General features: G+C 37.2%; 1 protein-coding gene across 1 annotated transcript in view; it reads left to right on the top strand.

Moving 5' to 3' along the window:
• The window catches only part of GRSF1 (G-rich RNA sequence binding factor 1), a 47,828-nt gene that overhangs the window by 13,561 nt on the left and 15,263 nt on the right, over positions 1–19,004 (top strand). The gene's annotated exons all lie outside the window — the stretch shown is intronic.

Raw genomic sequence — 19,004 nt, 5'->3', positions numbered from 1 at the left:
GCAGATCTGTATAAACTGATCTTAAATTACCTTTCAGATATATTAGTAAGAGAAAAAAGGATATGGTAGAGGATAAGGAATCAGACACAGAGGGTGATTAGTTCTCAAGACTGGGGATTCTGGCTAAACTGATTTAGCAGGATTCTTCCTAAAACTGGGCAATGCAGACAAACATGTCAGCCCGAAGGTCAAGACCTAATTGAAAAGATGGCTCAGAAGAGCCTGACTAAAGTTTGATCAAGGAGAGTCTTTGTTGATAGTCACAGGTTCCAGGGATTAGGAAAAGGGGGTTATTATTCTGCCTACCACCAGGCAAATTGATCAGCCAAAGAGAATCAACTGAAAAACTATAATAAGCAATAAAATAATTCATTAGAGTGGCTGAGCATAAAATTAATGTACAAATTAATACAAAAAAGACAACATCCCATCCATCTAGCAACTAAAATTATAAAATACATAGAAATATCTATGTTCTTGATTACGCAAGAAAACAGTAAAAGTGTTGTTGAGAAGGGAAAATATCAACCTGGGGATCAGAAGTAGGCAGGAGAATTATTTTTCAATGTATCCTCTTCTGCATCATTTAAGTCGTTTCATAGCCATATGCTGTTAAACATATGAGTCTGATCTTGTCGCTGCCTATTTAAAATTCGGTATTGGTTTTTTGGTTGTTATTGCTGCTTGCCAGAATTGTTTTTGTGGGTTTGTTTTTGTTTTTGTTTTTGCTATCTATTATCCAACTCCCTTTTCCTATTTTGGGAGAATCTGCTATTGTGTATGGTTTCAGTAGGACTCAGTGCCCCATCATTTTCTATGGAAACTGAAGGGGGAAGAAATTAGATCATCCTGCCCAGGGCATTGACTCTGGAGGTGGTTACACTGAAGCCAGGGACACTTAGATCTATCGTGGGAATCTGCAGAAGCATCCCACATGGGTGGAGGTGTTCCATTCTAATTAAAAACAGCCATTGTACTTTGTGGTTTTTTGCTTGTTTGTTTTGGTTTTTATTTATTTGGCTGCGTTGGGTCGTAGTTGCGGCATGTGGGATCTTCACTGAGGCATGCCGGCTCTCTGGTTGAGGACCATGAGCTCAGTAGTTGTGAGGTGTGGGCTTAGTTGCCCCGCGGCATGTGGGATCTTAGTTCCCTGACCAGGGATCGAACTTGTGTCCCCTGTGTTGGAAGGTGGATTCTTAACCACTGGACCACCAGGGAAGTCCCTGTACTTTGTGTTTTTTGACCCGAAGGAGCATCTTGGTTTTTTTCTGTTTTCCAGATCTTATCTTCAGCCTCCTGCTGATGTTGTGAATCCCGAAAACTAAGTAATAATATGTGATTTTTTTCCTATTTCTTGCGATCAAAAACCCTAATTCCAGATATCAGTCAAACCCCTTAGCAAGTCATACAAGGACCCTCCTTTATTTTTAGGCTTATCTCTAGTCTACCTCATTCCCAGTACATACCTGGATTTTCTATAATTTCCCAAACATGCCATGCCTTTTTACCCCTCTATACCCATATAGAATATTTTCTTTTCCCAACAGAGAGGTAAATGCCTTCTGAGCTTTTAATACCCACTTAATTCAACTATACTTTCTCTGAATCATCCCCTCAGTACTTTCTCTCCTACTTCTATGGTCTATTACAGTATTTATCATATTATGTCTAAAGTATTTGAACTATTCTGTATCAGACTGAGAATTCTGAGGTTTGATCAGACCACCAGGGCCTGGTCCAGCACATGGCATGTTGAGGCACCTTAATAAATGTTAATTGACTACATGAATGAAATTAGTTAAATGCATTTTTGATGATTCAAGATTATTTTGACCACCATCACCCTTTTTTTTTGTCCATTTCACTATAGCTCTTTGGCGTTATGAAAGGGTAGAGTATGATTTGTTCCTTTAAAAATCTGTTTAATATTTGGCAGCTTAAAAATAGCTTCCACATACATTTTCTTAGTTGATTTTTGTTACAATCATGTGTGGCAAACTAGGGTAATGAGTTTCAGAGAGATTAACTTTCCTAAGATTATATGACATATATATATGATAATAATAATATAAAATTAATAAAGGAAAAACATGTAACATTTACTTAACACTTACTATGTCCAAACACTTTTTTTTTTTTTACTTGCTGTATCTAATGTGATCCTTTCTACCGCATGGTAAGTATTATTATTATCCAGTTGTGTGGCTGGGGAAGCTGAGATCACCAATTAGTAAATGGTAAAGCTGAACTTGAACTGTTGAAATGGAATCAGTGTCCCAAATCATTATGCTACTCTGGTAATTTTACTGTAACCTCCTGCTGCTATTAATGGCCATACTTATGGCTTCGTATAGCTTCTTTTTCTGCTATTTTCTTGCAATGCCATCTTGCTGCTGCTAATTCACTATTTCTTATCTGTGCTGGAAAACAGATAAGTAAACTTATTGTGTCTAACATTAAGAGGAGGAAATGAATGAATATCTATGGTTTCTGTAACATCTTTTATGGGAAAAACTTTATTTTGTTGTTGTTCACTTTTTGATTCTCCATCGTATTCTATTTAGTAAAAGTCCCAGAAAAGTGCCCCTTCTCAAATAGCTTTATTTGAGTTAACTCATGCACTTGACCTGAACACAAGTTTCTCTACGTAGTCAATAATGAGGCATTGGAATGACAATAATCTGGAAGCCATAATCTTTTTTCAGCCCTTGAGCTCATCCACCTGAAGGAGAGAGACAGTGGCTGGCTCAGTGAACCCACCACAGAGTGTCTATACTATAAACTGCTCAACAGTGTTACATGGCTGAAATGTTAAGTGGATAATACTTTGCCAAAGGAGCAGAGCTCACAGATTCAGAAGAGCTACTGAGCTCTAGAACACTTGTTAGAAATTGCCCTTTTGTTAGTTTATTCTTTCGTTAGTGTATATTTTTCTTTACTACAGCTTCTTTTCTTTTTATCATTTATATATATGCATTTATATATCATTTGCATATATGCATTTATATATCATTTGCATATGTATGTATCAGAAAAAAAGACCAGAGAACTCGAATTTGCCTCCATCACTGGCAGTAGAAAAAAGCCCACTTTTGTATGTGTACTACTTAAACAGCACAATAATGGGTAGTTACCCATGAATGGGTATTCATGTAGTTTCTTTCAGAAAAATGTTTAAGAGTCTGATTTCACTCATTCAGTTCATTTCATGCACATTTACCATGTGCCCAGCACTCTATAGGTACAAGACATACAGTAGTGAACAAAATCAATATGGTTCCTAGTTTCATTGAGATTATGTCTCTTGGTGTATGGCCTCATTGTATAATCAACTTTTATTTTTAATTTATAACCCAAGGTCATCATAAAATACTACCTGTAAAATTTTTATAACAATATGAAACTTCCCAAATATACTCCCTCAGAAAATATGGGGCCAAATATAATCATTGAATTTTAGTGCTGAGTTACATTTTAAAATAGGCATATATTATGCTTTTCTGCTGTGTCTTAAATTTCATTAGGTACTATATTAATTTCCTATTGCTGCTGTAACAAATTGCCACAAGCTTAGCAGCTTGAAAGAACACAAATTTATTATTTTACAATCTGGAGGTCAGAAATCCAAAATGGTGTCTTACTGGGCTAAAATCAACTTGTCATCAGGGCTTTGTTCCTTCTGGAGCCTCTAGGGGAAAATCCACTTCCCTGTGTTTTCTAGCTTCTAGAGGCTTCCTGCATTCCTTGACTTGTGGCTTTATTCCTCCATTTTCAAAGTGAAACACCACTTTGTTAACTGTGGTGAGATTATGGAAATTATTTTAATTTTTTTCTTTTCAGCATTTTCTGATAGATCATGTTTTCTTTTTATAATACAAAAAAAAAAGAACATTATGACAAGATTCTGTTCAGAAAACACTTTAAATTCCTGTGCAACTAGAGCATGAGTGCATAGAACAGATCAGTAGGAATTGAGGCTGTTCAGATCCGGTTGGAACCAGACCAAGACCAATATTGTAGCCTGGGTAATGATCTTCGCTTGACCTGATGAGCAGTGGAGAACTATGGGCGATTTTTAAGCAGATGATTACCAGTCATATTTGTAATTTAAAAACAAGCTGTAATTATAGATTTTACTAATATAAGATAAACTTTACTACTATTTTATAAACCCCCCTTTTAGATTCACAAACTATAATTTAGTTGTCTCTGTTGTTAATCTAGGCCATTTCTTCATACCATCAGGCTGATACCAATTTTTAATTCACTTTGCTATGAAAATGAAGCGTTTACTTTATGCTCTTATGGATAAATGGCTGGATTCTTCATCTTTTGTCTACGGATATCTGGTTCATATTCAAACACTACTGTTTCAAGTGCATCAATTTCTCCATTGTCCATGGAAGTGGAGTGGGAAAAATTTCAGTAAATTTTTATTATTCATTAGCCCCAAGTATCTTCTTGACCTTTGGCCAGGGGGTAAAGCAGTAGTGTTGATTAGTAGGTTTGGTTCTGATAGGTGGGATTTAGGATGCAGATTTTCAGAAACATGCTTGTAAGGGTCAGCAGAAGCTGCTGGGGGAGGAACTAATTGGGTGAGAACTCTGCCTCCATCCCCTTGAACTAAGTACTACTAGAGCCATCTTACAGAAAAAACCGAACAAATCTTTTGGCCAGCCCTATATTTTCATTACCCTCCTACTTATATCCTTTTTTAAAATATTTATTTATTTATTTTTTGGCTGTGTTGGGTCTTTGTTGCTGCACACGGGCTTTCTCTAGTTGCAGCAGGCCAGGGCTACTCTTCCTTGCGGTGTGCAGGCTTCTCATTGCAGTGGCTTCTCTTGTTGCGGAGCATGGGCTCTAGGCGAGCGGGCTTCAGTAGTTGTGGCATGTGGGCTCAGTAGTTGTGGCTCGCGGGACCCAGAGCGCAGGCTCAGTAGTTGTGGCGCACGGGCTTAGTTGCTCTGAGGCATGTGGGATCTTCCCGGACAAGGGCTCGAATCCGTGTCCCCTGCATTGGCAGGCGGATTCTTAACCACTGCGCCACCAGGGACGTCCCATCCCTTTTAAGAATAAAATTATATCATGCAATACCAGAGCAATTTATATTCTGGGAAAAGAATAAAGAACATAATCTCATTTGTTAGAATGTAGTATAGTGTCAAGAGAACTAGCTTTGAGGTGAGAAATCTGGCTTAAGATTTTGCTCTACACTATTAGCTATGGGACTGGGTCGTGTCACTTAATTTCACTGTATCTCAGTTTTCCAGTTTAACAAATGGGATTAATATTTAGCTTGTAGGTTATTGTGAGGATGAATACACAGTAGTAATGGTAACTGTCATTATAAATATATAGATAGACGTGCTTGCTTTTTCCTTTATCGCTGAGGTTCCCAATGTAGTGCTTTAAAGAAAAATGCTCGCCATTTTTTCTATTTTTCCTTCTACTCTTGATTATATTCTGAAAGTGTTCACATCTAAAAATGTTGCCTTATACCAATATTAAGAAGAAAAAAATCCATCTGTAAAGCATTATCTGTTGGGCAGTAAAGTAAGCGTTAGGGAGAGCATAGAAGACAGATGAATTTTGGAGCATGACAGTGGATTATTATGAACTTAGATAATTATTCCTACTGTAGCTGCTGTTCAGATGTGATTTTGTTGCTGGAGCAAATAAAAACTGAGCCATTTATACAGAACCATTCCCTGAAGGAGATCTATCGGCTATTTGGGGGCAGGTTTATTTTGTTGGACCACTTCCATCATGGGGGGAGCAGCATTTTGTTCTCAATGGGATAGACACTCTATATATAGATTTTCCTTCTCTGCACATAAAGTTTATGCCAAAACCACCATCCATGGACTCATGGAGTGGCTTATCCTCTGTCACGGTATTCCGTACACCATCACTTCTGATGAAGGAAGTCTTTGTATAGAAATAAAAAGTGGCAATGGGACTATGCTCATAGAATTCACCAGTCTTACCCTGCCCTCCTCCCTTCCTAAATCCACTGGCTTGACAGAATGGTGGAATGGCTTTTTGAAAAATTATTTATGGTACCAGCTAAGTGGCCTATGGCATAGCTTGTGCAGCTGAGGCAATGTCCTCCAGGGTGCAGTATTTGCTCTAAATTAGATAATAATATAGATGGTGTTCTTTCTCCTATAGCCAGGATTCATAGGTTCTGGGAATTAAGGAGGTGAAAATGGGAGTGGCTTTTTTCATTATTATCCCTAGTGATCCACTAGCAAACTTTTGCTTTCTATCCCTGTGACTTTAGGTTCTGTTAGTGTAGAGGTCTTAGTTCCAAAGGGAGGAATGCTTCCACTAGAGGTCACAATAATGGTTCCATTAAACTGGAAATTGAGACTGCCACCTGGCCACTTAGGGCTCCTCATACCAATGAATCAACAGGCAAAACAGGTGATTACTGTACTTACTGTGGTGATTGATCCTAACTACCAAGGGGAAATTGTGTTACTACTGCATAATGGTGATAAGGAGGAATAAGTCTGAACTGTGGGAGATCTCCCGAAGTGCTCTTGCTACTCCCATGTCCTGAGATTTAAGTCAAGGAAAAAACTAAAGCAACCCAATGTGGGTAGCAGAAATGAAGGTTTGGGTCACCCTACCAGTCAAGGAACCAGGGCAACGGGACTATGGAATTAATATAGTTATAAAAATCAGCTACAACCATGTGAGCAGTAGTAAAAGTGAGGTCTGTAATAGTTATAAGTATTAAACTGAGAAAATTGCTTTAGACACATCAGTGATTACATAAACCTCTGAAATTTTTAATTTACCTTCTATTTGTGTCTATTTTGGAATTTCCATTTCAGAAGGAAAAGAATTTTTTAAAAGTCTACTTTTCAAAATTAACTTTTAGCACATTACATAATGTCAAATAAGCCAACTAAATGTTTTCCACTAAAGGTTTGATTGAATAGTTTACATATTCAAAATTAGCACACGAAAGCATAGCTGAGGCAGTGATGGCTCCCTATTAGTTGCTAAAGTGCTTTGTGGATATTCCTAAGCAGTATACATACTTTATATTCTAGTTATTCATTCACTGTTACAGTTTCCAGGCTAGCCTACAAACTCTATTTAGGCATATTTTTTCTCCTTTTTATATCCAGTACCCAGCTGATCTCCAGGTCCTAGAAATGCTCTCTCTGCGACAAAAATGTTTACAGTATATGTGGGATACAAATGAATGAATGAACACTGCATGTGTATAAATGAGTAATTCTAAAGTGACTAAAAATTGATGACTGTAAGTAAACATCCTTAAAATCATTTAAGAAAGGTGTAATGAAAAGAAGTTCGGAATCAGAAAGATGGGAGTTTGCCAGCTTTGCAACTTGATGGTTATTAAGCATTGGGCACCTCACTTTACCTCTCTGAGTCTCAGTTTCCTCTTTTGCAAAATGAGATAACATCTTAACATCTTGCAGCATTGTTATAATTAGAGATAATTTACACACCTGACGCAGTGCTTAGCTCAGAGTAGGTTCTCAATAAAAGGTAGTTCTATTACTATTTACTGCGTATGTCCAGGAGTAATTAAACAAGTCTTTGTATCAATCATTAAAATTTCTGAATTAACATGTTGAGTTTACTAGAATTATTTAGAAAATGGAAAACAATGTATGATATTCTGCCTCATAGCAGGATTTTTAAAAAAAAACTTAGAATACTCTTCTAAACCTTGAGAAAATCCTTCAAACTTTGAGTCTTTTTTAAAAAATGTATTTATTTAATTTATTTTTTTAAATTAAAAATTTTTTTTTTAATTTTTATTTTTGGCTGCATTGGGTTTTCGTTGCTACGCGTGGACTTTCTCTAGTTGCGTTGAGCGGAGGCTACTCTTCCTCGTGCGCGGGCTTCTCATTGCGGTAGATTCACTTGTTGTGGAGCACGGGCTCTAGGCGAGCGGGCTTCAGTACTTGCAGCACGCTGGCTCAGTAGTTGTGGCACGTGGGCCCTAGGGCTCAGGCTCAGTAGTTGTGGCGCACGGGCTTTGTTGTTCTGAGGCATGTGGGCTCTTCCCGGACCAGGGCTCAAACCCGTGTTCCCGCATTTGCAGGCAGATTCTTAACCACTGCGCCAGCAGGGAAGTCCAAACTTTGAGGCTTGAGAAATGTCACCTATAAAATCTTCATCTGGGCTTCCCTAGAGCCAGTGCTCCACAATAAAAGAAGCCACCACAATGAGAAGCCCCCGCACCGCAACAAAGAGTAGCCCCACTCGCCACAACTAGAGAAAGCCCACTCACAGCAAGCAAGACCCAACACAGCCAAAAATAAATAAATAAAATAAATAAATTTATTTTAAAAATAAATAAAAACATAAATTAAATAAAATAAAATCTTCATCTATAAAATCTTCATCTTCAACACCTATCCTACCTATGTTACAGAATTCTTGGAAGAATCAAATCTACAAATGAATTTTGTAAACTATAAATGCTAAACAAATGCTAATTATTGTTTTTACATCTTCCATCTGAGTGCTTCAGCTATCATTGTGACTTTTTTTGTCACTGCACTATTATAACTATGCATTTTTACCTCCTTGTCCATTTTCATAAGAAAAATCAGAGCTAAAATTTGCCACTTTCTTCAAAAGCTATCATGAGCCCAATGATCTAATGTTTGTTACAAATTCATAAAATTCTCAGCCCAAGAGACATAGGTATTGAAATAGCCAAAAGAAATTTTAAAAGCAAAGTGTTATGTATCATTCTGTACTCATCATCATAGTTCTGCTCATTGAAAGCCTACGGTCGTTAAAGTAGACTTAGAAACTTGAAAAGTCAGTGGCACATTTCATCAGGCACCAAATGTGCTATTGACTCTCCTCTTAACCTTTACTTTAGAAACTTTAGGACAAGAGCTTTGTATGAACAAACCAAGATGGCCCTCAGCATTATAGGAACATTGACTTTGTGTGTTTATGAGGTGAGGGTCATGTTGTTTGGGGTTTTTTTATGTGGCTTCACAGCTAATAGTTCCTAAATTTAGCTGCATATCAGAATCGCCCAGAAATTTGCCCCAGATCTATTGTGACAAAATAATAAGAGGAGTCCTAGAAAGAGTATTTTGAACAAATTCCATGTCTTTCTTATTGGGAACCTCTGGCTCATCTTGTGGTACTGTTTTTCTTTTCTCCATTTTTAGTGCTCTTTCCTTTGCTAGTGGTTCTGTACTTCTCAGGATTCCCAATGTCAGAATGAAATATATCTGATATGTCATTAACATCCTAGTGTGACTTAATTTAACGTGCCATTTCTTCAGAAATGCTAATGGTGGAATTTGGGACTCTGATAGCATGGAGTGGGGTTGGATGAGGGAGGAGAAGCTTTGCTTCCTGGCCCCCAAAGTGGCATTACTTAGGGAAAGCTTCCTTTTATTACCTTCCCATAAAGTCAGCCCTACATATAAATTATGCACCACTAAAAAGAGATGAATTTCAGGAAGAGAAAATGCAAGCAAAGTCAATGGAAAATCTGGATAGCACCTGGAATCTTGACTAGCAAGTCCCTACAAAGCTCCCTGCTTTTTCTTTTTTCTTTTAAAAATGAGAGCAAATGTATGCAACCTTTCTTATGGAATAGTGGATTGTTCTCACTGGAGTTATTTAACATGGGCTGGGTCCCCACTTAGTAGGGATGTTGTAAGGGGATTCAAACATTGGGTTAGAATCTCTCAATAACTAACTTTTTTTTTTCCATCCCAAAGACTTTACAATCCCTTGACATAGCAAAAATTACTCTTTTGGTTTAATATTTCCCCATTTTGTGACGAGTAGGATTAAAGCCTTTACTTTTGTTTTTTTACATCTTTATTTGAGTATAATTGCTTTACAATGTTGTGTTAGTTTCTGCTGTACAACAGAGTGAATCGGCTATATGTATACATATATCCCCATATCCCCTCCCTCCTACCCTCCCTATCCCACCCCTCTAGGTCGTCACAAAGCATCAAGCCGATCTCCCTGTGCTATGTGGCTGCTTCCCACTAGCTATCTATTTTACATTTGGTAGTGTATGTATGTCAGTGCCACTCTCTCACTTCGTCCCAGCTTACCCTTCCCCCTCTGTGTCCTCAAGTCCATTCTCTACATCTGCATCTTATTCATGCCCTGCCACTAGGTTCATCAGTACCGTTTTTTTGATTCCATATATATGTGTTAGCATACGGTATTTGTTTTTCTGTTTCTGACTTATTCACTCTGTGTGAGAGAATCTAGGTGCATCCACCTCACTACAAATAACTCAATTTCATTCCTTTTTATGGCTGAGTAACATTCCATTGTCTACATGTGCCACATCTTCTTTATCCATTCATCTGTCGGTGGACATTTAGGTTGCTTCCATGTCCTGAAAGCCTTTACTTTTGATATATGTCTGTTAGCTCCTTCCGTTTGACCTTTCCCTGGAAGCCTCTGCCCACGGCTGCCATAAGGCTTATACAGGACAATTTCAGGATAGAAAGACAGTCCCAACAGCTCTTGAAGTTGCTCTCATAGTCTAGGCACTCCTTATTTCTCCTGTGAATTATTGCATTAGCCCCCTAATTACTTCTGGTCTCTTGTCCTCATATTCGTCTTTCGAATTCATCTTCTGAACTATTGCCAGAGCCCAATTTCTAAATGTAAATCTGCTTATATCACTTTCAATGGGCACCCCATTACCTTTCAGATAAAGTTCACATTCCTTACGATGCATGTATAAGGCTTTTTAATGATCTGCCTTTTCATCATTCCCACTATGTTAGTATTCTTGCCACAAACCATTTGCAATTCCTTAAATTCTCTAGATCTTCTTATGTTTCTGAGATTGTGTAAAAACTGCTCCCTCTGCCTAGGACAGCATTCCCTTTATTTTGCTAATCTTTATCTGTTCCCTCAATATCCAACTTTGTTATCAACTCTGTTGACATGGTCTTTGACCCATAAGAGTGTGAAAGTGTCCCTCTATTGAAGTCCAATGGTTTCCTGATATATCTCATTATCACAGTAAATACAGTGTGTTGGAATTGATTTTCTTATCCATCTTCCTTATTAGACTGTGAGAGCCTTGAAAGTAGGGACTAGTTTCATTATATATTTCTCAGTGTCTAGTACAAAAAATGCAATAATAAATATTTCTGAAATTAATGACTCTCAGAATAGATCACTCCTAAGTCTATGATCTATGAGGTCAGATTCGTGGTTAGCCCTCAAGATAACTGTCACCTATAGAAATTGTAATGAGTGGAAAAAACTGTGGGGTTGGCTATTGAAATACAGTCCAGCATACAAATTCTGAATGGAGAGTAGACCTAGAAGCTCAAAAAGGTGTCCACGAAGTTGTAAGAATGGAATAGGAATGGAATTGGTAGAAGTGCAATTACTTTCTTGAGTTTTTCCAGGGATAGTCCTTGTGATAGCTTAGATTTCAACTATCCCGTGTTCTTATTTGAAGAAAAATACCTAGAAAGCAGGCCCCACGCATTAGTTAACTCTTTTTTCTCCTTGAAATCTTGAGGATTAATTTGTGATTATAAGAGTAGATGGAATAAGTAATTTTGTGTAAATGAAGTATAACAAGTGATCATAGTAAAATTATATATTAGGTGAATCACTTCACATGCAACCCTGCAAATGATATCAGTATTGTATTTGCTCAAGTGACTTCAATATAAATTAGGTACCATATGTGTACTTATAGCAGCCTCTAGTAAGTGTTTGTTATAAATGGAGCCTACAAATACAGTCAAATTAAAAATACATATTAAGATTATTTTAAAATACAGGTTTATATTTTTACTAGAAAAATGTCCTCTCCAATGTCCAATTTACCATTAGCTTTTTCATTTTTGTTACCTCTTGATCAAATAGAAATGTTACCTATAAAACCAGCATTATATCCCTTAACCCAGCGGTCCCCAACCTTTCTGGCACCAGGGACTGGTTTTGCAGAAGACAATTTTTCCACGGACTGGGGGCGGGGGAGGGGAGGGTTCAGGCGATAATGCTAGCGATGGATAGCGGCAGGTGAAGCTTAGTTTGCTCGCCCACTGCTCACCACCTGCTGTGCAGCCCAGTTCCTAGCAGGCCACAGACCGGTACTGGTCCTCAGCCCAGGGGTTGGGGACCCCTGCCTTAACCCACACACATATACACATACTCATATATATGTATGGTACAGATAGGTAGGTATGTAGGTAGAGAGCTAGATATAAGGATTTTATGATACAGACCCTTGTTTTATAAATAAATGTAGTTGGGAAAACAGACTAAATATAATATATAAGAAATAGGTACTTCTGGGAGTGGGCTGAACTGGGAGATTGGGATTGACATACATACACTACTATGTATAAAATAGATAGCTTATGAGAACCTACTGTTTAGCACAGGGAACTCTACTCAGTGCTTTGTGGTGACCTAAATGGGAAGGAAATCCAAAAAAGAGTGGATAAATGTATACGTATGGCTGATTCCCTTTGCTGTACAGCAGAAACTGACCCAGCAGTGTAAAGCAACTATACTCCAATTAAAAAAAAAAAAGAAAGAAAGAAAAAGAAATAGGTACTTCCAAGATCTTTTTACAGTGATGAGTCTCAATCCTCTGATGTCCTTCAGACCATTAGACCATTAGGGTATACATATCTGCCCTAGACCCTAGGACATGCTTAAACAGGTCTCTTCAGAGTTTAGTGTTAAGCTTGGTGTTTTCTAATTCAATAGAATTTATTTCAAAGAAAATTTTATTTTCCTAGGGAGGAAGCTGTCTTAAATCCTTGGATACATTGTTAACAAATAAATATTGAGGTGACTATATGCCAATTACATTTCAATTAAAAAAATAAATAAATACTGAGGTGGGATCAGAGGGAAGAAACAGAATTAAAATACAATAACCATTTCCTTTAAACCATGCCTAAGAAAATAATAATAGTCACCACTTATTTTTTCCTATGTGCCAGGTAACTCACAACTTTATGTGGTAGTTAATATTATCTCTATTTTTTAATTTAGGAAAACAAAGCTCAGAGAGATTAAGTAATGACCAAAGTCATGTAGCTCGACAGTGACATAGCCAGGATTTTATCAGACACTGACTCTAAAGTCTTGTTTTTCCTAATTAAGCTATTGTTAAATAGGGAAAAAATTATTCTTCCAAATATCACCTTTCTTTCATGCCTCTTTTCTCCAGTGTCCTTTGTTCCTTGTGACACAGAAGCCCATTTGTCTATTGTGTTTCCTTTTCCTTTTGCTCTCAATTTAGAAACAAACTGTCTTCAGAATGTCCTTTCACAGCAGGTGGAAAACTTGTCAAAATCCCAAGTACAGCAGAATTACCAAATTTAAAAGTGATGAAACACTGCACAGACCATCATGGGAAGGGTACACAAAAAACTGGTAACGTATTTGAGAAGAACTGGATGACTGGAGGCCAGTGGTTAGAGGCAAACCTTACTCTGTGTGTGTGTGGGGGGGGGGTGTATGCACATGCTTGTACACGTGTGTATATATAATCTCGCATGGCTTGACTTTTTTTTAAACACTAAGTTTCTGCATTACCTATTTTAAAGAGGTGATTATTCAGAATGAGACCTATTAACAGAGGCTTCTCGGTTATTTTGTGTCTCGTGTGTGTAGGTTGATGCACAGAGCCTTGGCTCTTGTTGCACCCAAGCTTTTGCCCTCCTAGGAAAAGCTAGTCAGCTCAGTTGCTGACTAGTCAAAAGCACTACCACCTGATCTTTGTAAATATGGCCAGAGGATGCCATAGCGCATCATCCACTTTCCGTACATCCTCAATGTGAGCTTTACACAGTAGTACCGACTCAGCATCCATAGAGGATTCAGTTTTGTGACCGCTTCATATATCTTGGAGTAAATCAGTTCCTTGTGATAATCGTGTTGACATTGTATTCTGAGAATTCCCTCAGGAATCCAGTTCAGGTTTCCAGTCTTGTTCATTTAAAAATTGCCATGGGAAAAAATGGACTACTGATATAAGATAATCCTTTTATTTTTTTAATTACTATTTCTTGATGGTATTTTTCATTTAAACAATGAATCAGCTACTCTCTTTCCCAGACACCTACTTTAATTTTAACAAGCTCATTTTATTTATTTATTTTTCTTCTGTATTTTATTTTATTTTATTTCTATTTATTTTTTTAAGTTTCTTTTTTTTTTTCACAACTCACACACACACACTGTATTTTACTTTTACAAGAGATAAATAAACTGACAAGCATTGTAAATGGATGACCACAACAAAAGCAACAATGATTGCAATTACCGAACACGAAACACACTCATACTATGTCATAATATTGACATTCAGTCCAGTAATCCTCCGCTGTAACAGCTCCTTTACTTTGCAGTGAAAATTGATTTGTATATTGTATTTTATTTTTTAAATTATTTTTTATTGGAGTATAGTTGCTTTACAATGTTGTGTTAGTTTCTTGCTGTACAGCAAAAGGAATCAGTCATATGTATACATATATCCACTCTTTTTTAGATTTCCTTCCCATTTAGGTCACCACAGAGCACTAAGTAGAGTTCCCTGTGCTATACAGTAGGTTCTCATGAGTTATCTATTTTACACATAGTAGTGTATATATGTCAGTCCCAATCTCCCAATTCATCCCACCCCCCCCGTCTCCCCCCTTGGTGTTCATATATTTGTTCTCTACGTCTGTGTCTCTATTTCTGCCTTGCAAACAGGTTCATCTGTACCATTTTTCTAGATTCCACATATATGTGTTAATATACGATATTTGTTTTTCTCTTTCTGACTTACTTCACCCTGTATGACAGTCTCTGTGTCCGTCCACATCTCTACAAATCACCCAATTTCGTTCCTTTTTATGGCTGAGTAATATTCCATTGTATGTATGTACCACATCTTCTTTATCCATTCCTCTGTTGATGGACATTTAGGTTGCTTCCATGTCCTGGCTATTGTAAATAGTGCTGCAATGAACATTGGGGTGCATGCATCCTTTCGAATTATGGTTTTCTCCAGATATATGCCCAGGAGTGGGATTGCTGGGTCATATGGTAGCTCTATTTTTAGTTTTTTAAGGAACCTCCATACTGTTCTCCATAGTAGCTGTACCAATTTACATTCCCACCAACAGTGCAAGCGGGTTCCCTTTTCTCCACACCCTCTCCAGCATTTATTTTTTGTAGATTTTTTTGATGACGGCCGTTCTGACCGGTGTGAGGTGATACCTCAGTATAGTTTTGATTTGCATTTCTCTAATAACTAGTGATGTTGAGCATCTTTTCATGTGTTTGTTGGCCATCTGTATGTCTTCTTTGAAGAAATGTCTATTTAGGTTTTCCACCCATTTTTTGATTGGGTTTTTTTTTGATATTGAGCTGCATGAGCTGTTTGTATATTTTGAAGATTAATCCCTTGTCAGTTGCTTTGTTTGCAAATATTTTCTCCCATTCTGAGGGTTGTCTTTTTGTTTTGTTTATGGTTTCCTTTGTTGTGCAAAAGCTTTTAATTAACAAGCTAATATTAATAAGTGAAGAAGCTGCAGTATTTAGAGGTTTATTGGTCTGTTATGTGTCAATCATAAATATTATGATTATTATTTTTATTCCATCACAGAAGGGTTATCCAAATGCAATCTATGGGAGAGATAAAAATTGGTTAGCATGGACTTGTTAATAGTGAATATAGACCAAATGACAAAGTTAACCTAAGAAACACATCACTGCAGCAGAAACAAATCTTTGAGCTTGTGGATCCAGTGGATCAATTTTTCTTGTCAGATAAAAGAATGAAGCAGTGATAGTGGTGATAAAATGCACCTCTTTGTCTTTCCTTGGAAGTAACTGGTAGCTTCAGTTCCTGAAGTTCTCTGTATCTACTCAATGTAATAAACTTCTTCCTTTAATCTTGGATGATGAATAGCACCTTAATCACAGGTTACACAAATGGGCACCATTTCTTTATGGTACTTGACTTCAATTGCTTTTCCTTTTGCCACCCTAGGCTTATTGACATCCATGGTTCATGATTTTTTGTTTCTTTCAAATGCAAAGGTGGCTGTGGGGTGGGATCCTTTGAGATTAACTCAACCTCATTGCATATCAGAAGAAAAAGTGTGTTCACCTTTAAGGACTGAGGGGCATGGACAATAAAATGAGTTCCTTCATTTATTTATTAGTAATTAGAACAGTTGCCCCCTTCCAGCTCCTTTCCGAGCTCTAATAATGTGCTCTTTAGAGCCAAGAGGGCTTCTTTTGAACATTCTTTCCCAGTGATGGGAGGCAGTTGTTTTTCTCTTTCCTTCTTACTCTCCCCCAAATCCAGAGTGTTTCTTTACACCAATTTAGACTAAGTAGTTCTACCTCAGGAATTCTCCTCAGAGAAGCAGGCTGACACCCTCTCAGTGCTACTCTGTATTTAGTACTGTAATAAGTGCTAAATGACCATACTAGAAGAACAGTATGCTTGATGATTAATTTATCATAGAAAAGGTGGAGGAGCTTTCTCCTATTTAAAGCTAATCTCTGCCTCTGAGCTTTGATGCCTCTCCTCTTTCACCTTTCTAGGAACCCACACACCAATTACGCCTATTTTCTTCTGGTTACTCAAATTTTTATCACCTGAATCCTTTCCCACCGTCATTTCAGCATGCTTTACTCTCATTCAGTTTAATCCAAACAAACCAAAACAAAAGCCACTTTTGACCTATACTTCCTTTACTGCCTTATCGTTTTTTCACCTACAGAATAACTTATTTTGCACTTCTATCTCCATTTCCTCACCTGTGCTTTTTTCTGGCCTCTGCTCTCACTCCCCCAAACAATTGTGGATAAGGTTATTGAAGCCTTCCCATATCACTAAATCCAAGACTTTTTCCTGTTCTCACCTCACTTTGATGAGTACGTCCTGATCTTAATAAGGACTTGACACTGTTGAATACTATCTATTTCCTTCCAGAAACACTCTGTTGGCTTTCCTTAATTTACTCTTAACTCTCTTGCCGCTCCTTTCTCTCCTTTTGTTAGTTTATTTTCCTCTACAGGGCATTCAGTGTTGTAGTACCTCAAGTCTTGTTTCTAGGCCTTCTTCTCTTCTCATTCTAAACTTAGTCCTAGCAATCTCATTCAACCAGCAGCTTCATTGATACCGACAACTCCTGAATGAATATTTCTAGGACAGACTTCTCTGGCTTAACCCAAAATGGGGTTGATTTGCTTCCAATATATCTATATTGAATTCTAAACGTTCCCAGGGATGAAAGTCATCGCCATCCATCCCTCCAAATTCTAAATAATAACAAAATAACAGAAAACACTATCCCCCCTTTCTAATCTAGCCTCAAATTCTGTTGATTCTACCTCCTAACAAAATCTCTCAAATCTCCCCTCTTCGCTTCATCTCCATTGTCATAACCCTACTCAAGAAGTCTCTCAATGTAGTTTTTTGTTGTTGTTGTTCAAGAGTCTTTTTATTTCCATAATAAAATTTAGCACTAAAGAGGACTAGTTATAGTTATTTGGGTTTAAAATAATATTTATTAACACAACTTTTAAAATCTGGTGTTCCATAAGACATTAGTTTCAATTTTCAAAATTTGCTATTCTCTCTTTATATAATCTAGACATATGTAAGTCTAAACATCATTTTGATATTTAGTCTGTAAACTTATTATTGTATCCCTGAATGCATAGAGCATAGCACAGTGCCTGAAACACAAAAAGCACTTAATGTTTGTTAGATGAATGAATAAGTGTTCAAAGTTAGTTTTTCTCTTTTATTTTCTCCCAACATCCTCTAAATAAAAACTAAAGCTTTCCATTTTGGTAGTTAGGTGTTACTCCTGATTATAATCTGTAAGATTTCACTCTAAGTATTTAGGTTTCTAATCCACTCAGAATTACACAATATGGATGATGGTTTTGGCTATTAAGAAGATGAAGGCAAGATTCTGTAAATATGGACAGAATCCCTAACATGTCCACAAATTGTGATTTGTAGTAGTGATAATCTGTTATGAAGAGCTAACCCATTTTCCTTCTTGAATGGGAAATCTAAGGAAAAAACAATCTCTAGAATTCCTAAATCTTGCAGAAGTTCCCTTCTCTTTGATACTCCAGATCCATAGAGCCAAGCCAATCAGATTTTTTCCTGTTCTTCACTTTTTTTGGTGAGGAAAGGGTTTTCTAGGAAATACTGAACTTTCCTTTCCCTAAAAGTAGGCCAGAGTAAACAATCAAACTTTAAATGCAATAATCTGTAATACTTTAAACCAGCTGTTAAAAACAAAACAGGTCCAAAATGGAGTCACTTATGCTAAGCCCCACATCACCAAACCTAATTACGCTTTTGGGCTTTTGCAGAAATGGAATCTTAAACTAGTCAATCAGGAATTACCTGATCAGCACTAGTGAGGTAGTCTTCCTGATAGACCCCAACTACGCCCTAAAGGAAAGCGACCTTCACACAACCAATTCACTTTTTGCTAGTATGATTTCCTTGTCCCGCCCTCTTCTGCCCATAAAAGTCTTTCATTTTATACAGCTCCTTTTTACCTGCTAGATGAGATGCTGCCCAATTCCTGAATTGTTGGATAAAGCCAGTATCTTTAAATTTTACTCAGTTGAATTTTTTTTAACGCAACTAATCTGAATGTCATTTTTCCCCTTTAAGTCATTATCAGTTAAAGATGAATGCTGAAAGGATGACTGACATGATCTTTGGGGTTTGCTTTAAGATATTCCAGATATTTTAAACAAGAGAGAGATGAAACAAGAATGAAAAATGTTGATACAATTTCTGCAATTCTAGAAGTTTATTATACTTTTCTTTGAGATTTCCCACAATAAAGTTTAAAAATTTTAGCTTTTTCTATTTTTCACTCTCTGAACTTCCTTGAGAGGGGTCCTGGCCACAGGAGGAGGAAAACTGCACAACCATTCCTTCGCAAACCTCTGCCTGTCTATTCCTGAATCCTCAGGAG

Source organism: Eubalaena glacialis, chromosome 5, assembly GCF_028564815.1.
Source record: "Eubalaena glacialis isolate mEubGla1 chromosome 5, mEubGla1.1.hap2.+ XY, whole genome shotgun sequence".
NCBI lineage: Eukaryota > Metazoa > Chordata > Mammalia > Artiodactyla > Balaenidae > Eubalaena > Eubalaena glacialis.
This window is presented reverse-complemented; position numbering and strand designations above follow the sequence as displayed.